At 38.5% G+C, this 11,228-nt stretch overlaps 1 long non-coding RNA gene across 1 annotated transcript in view; it reads right to left on the bottom strand.

The window, feature by feature from the left end:
- Positions 1 to 298: 298 nt before the first annotated feature.
- LOC125696191 (uncharacterized) overlaps positions 299 to 11,228 on the bottom strand; it is a 57,654-nt gene continuing 46,724 nt past the window's right edge. The window contains exon 3 of the long non-coding RNA XR_007378223.1: positions 299 to 2,585. This is a non-coding gene — a long non-coding RNA (uncharacterized LOC125696191). The remainder of the gene's footprint in view (positions 2,586 to 11,228) is intronic.

The following is an 11,228-nucleotide window of genomic DNA, read 5'->3' as shown; positions in this document are numbered from 1 at the left end:
CATCTACAGCACTTGACTATATGTTCAGAAAATATTTTCTTGCACCAGACAGCTTTGGCTGGAGACCTGCCATATAAGACAAAAAAATCTGCCCATCTTGCAAGTGAAAGAAGAAGCACCATTCACATCAAGGACTCCAGGAATCTCATTTGTTTCAGACTCAGTTTCGAAGTACTGTAAGCAATTAACTTTGACAGATTTTTAAATTTTTATTATTTTAACATTAAAGGCATAAAAACACAATTGGGAAGCACCTTTGAAGAGCTTTAATCCATACTGATGCCAACTTATTCTTTATGAGACTGTAAACAATAGCCATGCCAAACATGCTCATATGTCCATGAGTTAAATTCAGAAACACTACTGAACCGTTTAGAGGAAAGGTGAAGACATCAAACTATTTACCAATGGTTTCAGCTGTTCTACTTTGCTGTCCAAGTCCTTTTTATTTTCTAGGGAGCACCACACATGAGTAGTAGTACATAAACCCAACCACTTTACTGCAACTCTCATAAATAAACATCAACAACCATGGAAGCAAATGATAATTTGAAATGATTGATCACCAGTCAAGACGAGAATCCAATGTGGACAATCCAGTCAGGAGGAAAATTGAGGGAATTCTTGCAAACATATAATAATGCAATAGTTTCTCATTGTGCTGTAGGACAACCAGGGTGCACATTTACATCTTTTACAATAGCCTTAGTAATATCAAAACTTCTGCTAATAGTCTGATTAAAGGGAAATTCCCTAGCAATTAGTAATTTCTGTCTCCTATGACTTCAAAAACCACCAGAAAGTCTGTCTTCAAACACTTCATCATAATAGCTCTCATGTTCAGAGACTTCTCATCACTGAAGTTTCCTCTGACATGAAGATTTCACTGAATTTGTAAGTTCAGGCTTTGAATAGTGATTAAGTCACCAAACAACTTAGAAAATTTTCAGTTTTGAAAGGAAGAATTTTTTCTCCAAGCTTTTTATTCAATATGGAATTTTTAGAGGAAATTATAGAGTATGTGTGTGTTAAGCATATTCCAGCATTAATGGCACAATATTTTTCTTGTGTGCTTTACTTTATGGTGTTAGTTTTACAACCAGTGGGAATCTAAGCATCAAGCCAACATGCTGCTCTCTTAGTCCACACCTTAAGTGGCCAGCAGGAGAAAACAATGAAGAAGAGAAAAGCTCATGGCATGAGATAATGAGTAATTCAATAAAGGGAGGGGAAAAAAAAAAGCAAACTTACATGGAACCAAAGAAAGAAAATCATTCTCTACTTTCCATTAGCAAGTGATGCTCAACCATTTGTTGGGAAGTTAACCTCAATATGCATATCAGCCCATTCCTTGACCTTTCTTCTTATGGCTAGAAATAGATGAGATCAGTAATACAGAGTCTGCTTTGATTTACAACCAAGGAACCCATGTTACAATATGTGGCTGTAAGGAAGACAAGCATCTGAAGATCTTTTCCTAATGAAAGGGGCCTTGCTAATCGAATGCTTTTCAGTAGTACTACAATCAGAATTAGGGAATATATTTTTATCACTTTTTTTTAAATTTCCATATTAATCTACTGCCTTTAGAAATGTGGATACGTTTAGCTAATACTCATCATGACACTGCACACATTGTTCTCTTTTTATATCAGAACACACAATGACACTAACAAATACTTACATATATCCAAAAGCACAGGTCAACATTCATCCTGATTCAAAAACTCATATGATATGGCTTTTCAGCTACCAAGTATGGAAAGCCACACTAGCATCACAAATAAACAAGGTCCTGGACTTGGAAAAACAAAATCACTTCCTACTGCACAGTTTCTGCAAGATGAATAAACCTTTATTATCCTTGTTATTGGTTGTTACAAAGTTGTAACTGACTTGAATTTCATAATCTAGGCTATTAATTATACTCAAGAGAAAGCGGAATCTAGATCATTATCTGCTTTTCAATGTCTCAGCTCTGAATTGCCAACAAGATAGATCACATTTAACAAGTTTGAAATTGGGTATTTAGAGTCTTAAGTAAGAGGACAAATTTTGTTATCCTGAGTTCCTGAATGTTCCCTGATGGATTTGTAGCTTTGGACAGTTACCAGATACTGGCCTTCTGTTGCAATTCGATGAGCTTCAGCAAAACTCCTCTCAGAAGTCAAGGCATTTCTGCTACAGCTTCTCCAACGAAACATGTCCAGAGGGGTTTTACTATGGAGCTCCGTATATTTTAGGGTAGATCCATGTGGCTCCTGCTTGATGTGCTAAACCTGTGCCATGCTACCGCAGCTGTACCTCTACCATACTGCTTACATTTTGCAATTCATAGTTAACTTCTGTAATAAGATGACTCTTGTGCTTAGGTCCTCTGCAGACTGGACACGTAGGTATTGTAAAGGAAGCCCTTGTGCACCTGACTGTACTAATTCCATGCATTTCTTATCACCGTTTTATTCTCCTTTGTGTTCGTAAATCAATCAGTTGGATGTTCCACTGGAACTGGAGTAATGCAGGCAGCTTCACTACAGCCCAACATGCACGGCTGTTTCAGAGGAACAGTTTCATAGCTGTATCTCCTGTAATGAAGGAAAATGAGTCTCCGAAGTCTCTGCAGATCACTTAGGGCAATAACAACACTTAGCAGTTACAGCCCCTGATCTACTAACCATTATCTTAATTGAAATAGAAGAGTTTGATTCTTCTTTCCTCACTTAACTGCTCCCTCGGCATCACTAGCGTTATGAGCAGCAGAGTCCCAGAGGGCACACAGTGACAAGGCTGAGCCTTAAGAACTCATCTGTTTCCAAAAAAACTATCTCCAGAGTCTGTTTACAGCGAATCTAGATCACACCAAAGACAGTTGCATGCCAGCACAGAAGCAAGACCCTTTCATTGAATCCGCACTCTGTGAAAGAATAAACTCAAAGCTGCCCCTCTGTTGTTTCCAAGTACAATGCTGCAGGTCAGCCAAGTTCAGGAAGAAATTATTTGTTTTTTCAGTACCACTCAAAGAAAATAACCACACACTCCTAACCAGAAGGGACACTGGTTGTCCCAGCATCATGCCCAGGAGAACAATCCTTCCTCCCTCCCAGAGTCTGGAGCTCAATGATCCATAAGGCCTCTTCCAACCTAAACAGCTATTCCAAGACATTTTACGATTTTATGATTGTATGACTGTCTTGTTCTGACCAGATTCAGAGAGAATGTGATCAAGGAGTGAGCTCAGAGTCTAATTCAGCAAGTGGCTTACATTAATCCACTTACTCCCACTAATAAAAAGACAAGATTAAGACACTGAAGTAGCAAGAAAGAGTCTTTTAAATGGCTTTGACATCTGGGGACCCGTTCATTTCCATTGACCCTGATGTGACAAATTAAGACAGTTTACAGACTGCACAAAGATCATTATGGAATACATGATTTCTTCCAAGTTTAAAAGCCGTATTGGCAGTCACAAGAAATGACATCTTGAATGTCTGTCTATAATTTTCCTATCATGCACAGCACTGCATTTGAATTACTTTAACATTTTATGAACGTTTACAAAGTTCCTTCATCTGACAAATAAAAAATGTAATGGGAATAACAGACAAGTGATACAAAAGCACTGTAAAAAAAGAAAGAAAATATATTTAATAGCTTTGCAAAATACATTGAGGAAAAGACAGTGAGTCCTCTATATAGGCACTTAATATTGCCCGAAAATAAAATAACCACAAGTGAACTGCATTTAAATCTTTCTGAAGAAAGCTGTGAAATATACAATGAATCTGGGAAATTCTACTCCTGAGTACCTTAAAGCCTTTCAGATATAATCCCTAAATTTTCTTTGCAGAAGATTATAAATTCTCCCAATAGAATCCAAAATAAAAACCCTTGTCTCTCAGTTTCTCCTCTTCCTTGTTAATCAAGGGATAAGAACTGGTTTAAAAGAGCTCCTCTGAAAAGCTAAAATTTTCCACATACTGACCTACTTCTAACTTTGTTTTCATCTGTAAACAGCATCTATGCTCCCTCTTCTGAAGAATTTCCTTTGGTGTATTTCCAGAATAACATTGCAAGAGACACATAGGGTATTATCACATAATGAATGAGCACCGAAGCTGCTGAGTTTACCTCTAAAGCTGTCTCTCCATGCTTTCCAGGGACACTGGCAGCATTCAGATTTTACTTTGCACTCCAGAGGAAGCCTTGAATAGAATTAACTTAATAAAAGAGATTTTACCTTGGGTGCAACCCAGGAGTCTTAGCATTTCTTTCAAGGTTATTAGGTACTCACGAATAGGCAACAAATAAAGCATTTACCCAAATGGCCTACATGAACTAGAAGAGCTGCTGTGTTGTCATTTGATTCTGTTTTCTTTAGTAAAGATGAAGAGTATATGAAGAAGTATATTTTCAAACTGGGCTTTGAATAGAAATGCAGAAATGTAGAAGAGCAGAAAAGGGTATGAGCATGAATCCTCCTTTGCTTCTCATTGCAAACAGTACAAGCTTATATTCTCTGGACACAGCTGGGAAAAAGGAGGAAAGAGTTTATGTGGCAAGTCAAATACTCAAAGTAGGCTCAATCACCAACATATTCAGCACATCTCAGTTCAGTCAGTAGGGCAGATGTATACGAGGGCTGGTCCAAATATAGTTGTCAGTAATTCAACTGCTTGTAAGAGTTTCCATCCTCTGGAAGACTGAGAGCTCAGAAAGAAAAACTGCTCTATTTGGGTGCAGTAAATACTCCATTTTTATAGTTTTTTAATTATTTTTTTTTAAATAAAGTGCTGACAGACTCAAACCCGCCTTCCTGGAGACGTCCACAGCAGCTTATCTGGTTATATGCCCTATATCCCAAAATTATTGGGATAATAAACTAATCGTAAAATCCAGATGCTGTCATTTTTAGAAATAATTTGGGTCTTTAATTCTAAGAACCCAAGCAGTTCTTTTGAGTTCCAAGCACTTTCATTCAGTAAGACATGGTCTTGACTTAATCACATTGAAACACTGTTCACAAGCAGTTTGAGCAATTGCTATAAACTGTTGGCAATTTCAACAGTGCAATGCAAACTGACTGAACTCTTACAAGCAAATGTCAGGAGGGAATACAAAAAAAAAACATTTATTTACAAAACTCCTCAATATTTTCTTGAAAATTCTCAAATTAACAACATCAGCTTTCATGAAATCCGAAGCTTTATTTTCAACAAATCTGTATAACTATGAGGGGAATTTATATCCCAGCCCTAATTTTTTGGAATCTGCAAAAAAGTGATCATATATGAATAAGTATTTTAAACACATCAGAAGTAAGGAATATTCATGGTCTGAACCCTTTCCCTTCAACATAGTCTGAGAAAAATCTTTTGGGACATCGATTACCATTGTTGTGTGGTTTTTTTTAATCAACAATAAGCTGAGGTTTGTAGCATGGCATGGTTTGCTCCCATGGCAGCTGGAAACAGCTGTGCAGAAAACGTGAAGATGTTTGGAAGTTTTATTAACTGAATGATTTAGACTCTGGTACATATTCAGTATTGGTTGTATCAGCATTTTCCTCCAAACCTGCACAGTATTGGCAGACTGGTTAGCACATAGCTGTCCCTACATCAAAAAGAAGCAATTCTCGGGAGGTGTTTTGTTGATGTTTTTTCTTTTTTAAGGGTTTGAAGTTCTCTCCAGATTACTAGATTTCATCCCCTCAGTTCACAGTATTTAATTGCTCTGCTAGCATGTACTCAGTTATTTAACCCTAGCCCTTACCTATTGAATGGTGTAGCTTACCATGAATAGACTACAGATAAACTGGTTCAATAATGCAACAGGAGTCATTGGCTTAGTAATAGGAGTCAAGATGATGTTGATCACCCCCTGTGTTAGAAGCCAAGCTTTATAGAGATAAAAGAGAGCAATAAAAGCCAGTTGCAGCAAGGTACAAAGCAGGAAGGATTGGCCAGTCAATTTTTAAAGATATGAGCATCTCCCAACTGAACTGAAGGAAGTTCAGGACAGGTTCTACTACCTATGAATGGTTTTCACCTGGAGCTAGATAAAGCCAAGAAGGAAGCTGCAAAAGCCAAAGAAGAGATAACAGAAAGGAAATATTTTATCAAATTAAACTTGAATACTCTTAACACTGAAATAAATGCTGTATCATTAGTTGACTGCCCTTGCAGGGTGGTTATTCTCTCTCAGACCAGAATGGTAGGGGGTTAATTCTCCCTCTCATATATTTCCCTATACTTAACACATTAAAAATGTGACAGTGCTATAGTTTCAAGGATACTAGAGAAGTATAGAGGAAGGTGACTGTTATTAGACGAGCTAATGTAGTCAGAAAAATCTTGAAAGCTTTTGATCATCTGTTACATACCTATGGGGCAATGGGTTTCAATGTTATATGAGACAAGAAAAACAACAAGGCTAGCAGCTTTGATCTTACAAATAATCACAAAGCCCCACCAGTAGTTCTTAAGCAGCAGCCAAGAGCAGAGGTGCAAAGAGGAGGAATTCGCTTGCAAGGAGGCAGCGTTTGCCATGAGAAAATTCCTGCCCATGGAGTCTCCTGGTTTTCACCACGTCTTGGTTTTCTATGCTGCTTAGAGCATGATTTGTAGAAAGTTAAGAAAGTTTCCTAAAATAGTTCTGGAGGCTGCTACAAGGAAAGCCAAAGGCCACTTGTGTCAGAGGTTTGTGTTAGCTGTGTGAAGAAGTCTACCTCACTGACCCCTCCTTTGTAGAACACTGAAGTTTGTGCAAGTGTTCTCCAGCAATAAATAAATAAATACATACATAAAAAGAAAACACTTTCTTCAGGGTTGTTATTGTCCAACACCTCAGCAGAGGCAGAACTGCTGTGCCTTACTTTGAAAATGCCATCAAAAATCCAAAGATGACTATTCAAATTCATTGTTCATCCCAGCAGAATGCCCTCAAGCCTGAAGCATTCCTGGCACCTCAGCACAGGGAGCAGCAAAACAGCAGCAAAACAATTCAACCTATGAGAAAATGATCCTCTCAAGCAACTGTTTTGAAAAAGTTTAGCAGGGAAAATCCCTTTTGACTTTTTCTGCTTTTTGTTAGAAGTACCTCCAAGCTGAGCACCATGGGTAACTGGTTCTGGGGCTACAAGAGGCCATCCTCCAGGGCTCTTCATAGCTCTGGCTTTACTTCCACATCCATCAGTTCCAAAGGCAAGTCCTGCATGTACTAAAGTCTCCTGTAATGCCACTTGTACCTCCATCCATCGCTGCCTCACATTCCCCAAACCCTCAGTCGCCTTAAAGGGAAAACTGCAGGAAAAAAACCCTATGCCCCAAACTCTGAGTCAGACTTAGATTATTTACATCTGTTGCCTTCTCATCTGAAACAGAGTCCTATCCCAATTGTAGCTCCATGTATATGGACACATGTTATTTTTCTTCTTCTCTGAAGAGGATGGAATAATTTTTAGATTCACAGCAGCAAAAATGCCAAGTGATATGTTTGTTAGGAGAATGCTGTCTAATTTCTGAGGAAAGGTTTGACTTTAACAGACCAGGGCAGTTTTATATAACTACCATCTAACACCAACAAGATTTCTACAATAATTATGCTCTTCCCAACTCCAATTTCCAAGAATTGTACCCACAGCAATTCTTTATCAATTTATATATGATATCTGCTGGAATTTCCTTTACATCAGCATCACATACCTAATTATCTAAGTAATCTCATTATATAAAGCTTCTGAACAATCAGGATCTAAAATAAATAGATCAAATAAAAAGAGACTGTAGTATTTCATTTGGCTTTACTGAACTCAGTTCACTTTTATGAGACTCACTTTTTAATCTATCACTGTTACCCACCCATTTTATTACTGATTTTTTTTTTTTTTTTTTTTTTTTTTTTTTTTTTTTTTGAGTTTAGAAATAACTCACATTGTGTAACTCCCATCATTTCTCTGACATAAGTGCTGAGAGTACTTCTGGAGATGTTCTTCTGGTAGTCAGCTAAAATTAGATGACTTTATCATCAATGATTTTGGAGAGACATGGAGAGATGTCATTTCCAATGCTGACATTTTGGTTTACAAGAGGCATCTGGGATATTAACTGACACTTCCTAGTCCTTGCACAACAGCAGATAACATCCTCCCTGTCATAATCATGCTCCACATTACCATGGGGACACCCAGTGCCTGTAGTAAGCCCAAATCAAGCTGCTAGAAGGCACACAGACAAGTGCCCTATCCTGGTTATTTGGGTATGTGTTCACCAGTAAGTGACAGCTAAAAGATTTTACTGTGAAAATATTTACTGTTGTTGCAATACCAGATGAGTGATGAGAGAACACATAGAAACATAAACAGAATTTTACCTCTAGAGAGACAAATATGCTTTCTGATGTTGGCTTAAGGACTTAAGGGTCTGTGAGTAAGGGACTGCTCACTGCTCAGGCATCCAGTCCATCCCTAAGCTTAGAAGAACAAAAGCTGAAGGCTGAAATGAGATGAGAGGTCCCAAGGAAATATCTCCTTCCAAAGAAAACAGTTCATAGCACCACTGCAAGATTGACTATATTTTGCAAAGCATGTCCTAGACTCTGAACTTTTTTGCAGTAATATTTGCAGAAAACAGAATTGGGACAAGAGAAGGAAGTACTGTGCTGTTTGTGTCCCTCACTATAAATCAAGATACTGATATGTTTTTCATTCTTTAATGGTTGTTTACTGAGTCCCTTCTAAAAAGAAATTAATCCCAATATCTGGAGAAAAACAAGAAAAGACAACAGCCCAGTAAAATCCATAGCCATTTTCGAGGCCCACACTGATCTATCAAGATTTTCAGGATTTGTTCTTGCTATAAAATGGGGAGGAGAGGGAAAGAGACTTCTGCAGGGCCAAGTGAGCTTTGAGGCTGGTTGTACTCTAGGAAAGGCAGAAGCAGTCATGAAGGAGACAGTTTGACCCCCTGTTTGTATTTTGGCACTCTGCATGCTTTCTGTCTTCACTGCTAAGGAAGGAGATCAGTATCTCCTTGACTTTTCTATTACAGCTACTGTTGATTGCAGGCAGTTGTCTCTCACTTAAAATTCCTATTTCAAAGGACATGCTGAGTTTCTAGTCTGGAGTTGCTCTATGCTCATCAGTATCAGCAAACCCAAATATTTTCAGAGAAAAGAACGTGAAGGTTAGGTGGGATGTGCAACTTCTCCTTCCTCCCTCATCACCAAACCTTTCACATAAGGCCTCAAACATACCAATATAGTGATGCTTTTTGTAAGATGAGGTCTCTTAGCAGAAGGGAGCCAGGTGTATTACAACAGAGATAGAAAAGTTGTTAGGCCTGATTTATTTCCACCTCTGGAGCACTACCAGTAAAAGCAGAAGACTTAGGAAGAAAATATATTGCTTAGGTCTCCTTGTTATACCTAGATAAGAGACAATAAGGAAAGACAGCAGTACAAAAAGCACGAATTTGAATGCAAATTAACCTTGCCCCAGGGAAGGCAAGATAACAGCTGATAACACAGCCTCTGTGAGCTCATATGAAGGACCATTAGCTGTGAGCTATATAGGTCCAGCAGCCCTGTCAGAAGTAAGACTGGGGCTCAGGGGAGGATGTAATTAGAAAGATCAGCGTGCTCTAACATTGGTCTATGGAGTGTTCAGCATTAACAGATGGTTCTTTCAGATCGTTTCCTACTCTGCCAAAATTATAGTTTCAGCTCTGTTATTTTAGTCATTCCCTCCCAAAAGAGCAGACACCAACAGAAGGCTTTGTTAGCCTGATCTACTGACAACCGTTTCTCCCTCACAATTACATACACACAGGCTCAGAAAGTCAGCCCACTCATCACAGGGAGCCTCACAACCTTCTAACAGGCAGAACCTCATATAGTCTGAATCCTTCAGTGCACCTATCATTTTGATCAGCAGCACTGTAGCATCATCTATGCATCTATGTGGAGGAGACAAGCTGAAACGTTCATCCTCATTCTCTGAAACAAAATGGATAGGACAGATCCCAACATATAGCTTAAGAAAGGATACAAACTCCTTACCTGAAGGGAAAATATAATGCACGGGAAAGTCATTGCAGGAAAAGGGGTAATTCTGTCTGAGGGGAATAAAATGAACTCAGAAAAATGCAGGAAAACTTGAACAGAGCAGCTTTGTACTAATGATTTCAATCACCTGTGTAGAATATACAAAACTCATGCGCAGACTGCAGAACAAACATAAAAAACAGTATAATAATAATAATAAAATGAAATTTTTAAAAACTGCCATTGATTCTGTGGAATAAAACAGGTCTGCAATTTTCATCTCAACATTTCATTGAATTAGGTCAGTTACAAGATCTGGATTAAGTGTTAAGAAGTGGAAGAAAAAAATACTGCCACAAAAATATTGCAGCAGTAGTCCAGAAACTTTTTGGAACACCATGGCATACACTGAACACAGAGAATATCACCAGAACATATAATGCCTTAGATCTAGAAAGTTGCCTCTTTGATCTAGGGAAAGTTGCATTGATAAGGGGATAGAAGTATCAGTGAGATCTGGTTTGAGAATCAGGATCTGTACTGACATCTTCTGGATTAATGACAAGGAGAGACTCCCTGTGCTTTCAGGAAACCTTTCTGAGGAAGCCATGGGCATCTTTGCACTCTTTGCACAAAGATGTTTGGTAGAATTGGTAGAATGCAGAAAATATTTGTCTTCAGTTCAGTATGAAAGAGAAATTTCTCTATGCCTTTTAATTTTAATAAAGCTGGTACATTCAAAACACAGAGCAGCCTTTTTGCTTTTAAGCAGCTCAGGAAAGAGTTGCTGTAGAATGCTTTTTCCCCCCTACATGCCATATACTGCGCTTATAAATAAATAGCTACAGAATGCTCCTGTAGTGCAGGAGAAATGGATGAAGTTCCTCTTGACCCTACAAGAGGTAGGGACCAGCATAACCAGAAGATGCTGGTTTGTTTCCTATTTCCTGCAGGTGAGGGGAACAACCATGAATAATCCAGGCAATAAATAAGAAAGCAAACTTCACAGGGCTGCACTGCACAGTGCTCCCACAATGGTACAGATGCACCAAGAAGAAAATTGTTTTGGAAGATGATGGTTGAAGGAGCCCTTTCCAGTGATGAGAAGCATGGAGTTGCTTCTCATGACTCTCAGCATGGTAACTGTGTCTTATCCACATGCCTTCATTCCTCAGCATTGCTGAATAATA

This window comes from Lagopus muta, chromosome 7 (assembly GCF_023343835.1).
Source record: "Lagopus muta isolate bLagMut1 chromosome 7, bLagMut1 primary, whole genome shotgun sequence".
Taxonomy (NCBI): Eukaryota; Metazoa; Chordata; class Aves; order Galliformes; family Phasianidae; genus Lagopus; species Lagopus muta.
The sequence above is the reverse complement of the archived record's forward strand: the minus strand, read 5'-3'. Positions and strand labels throughout refer to the sequence as shown.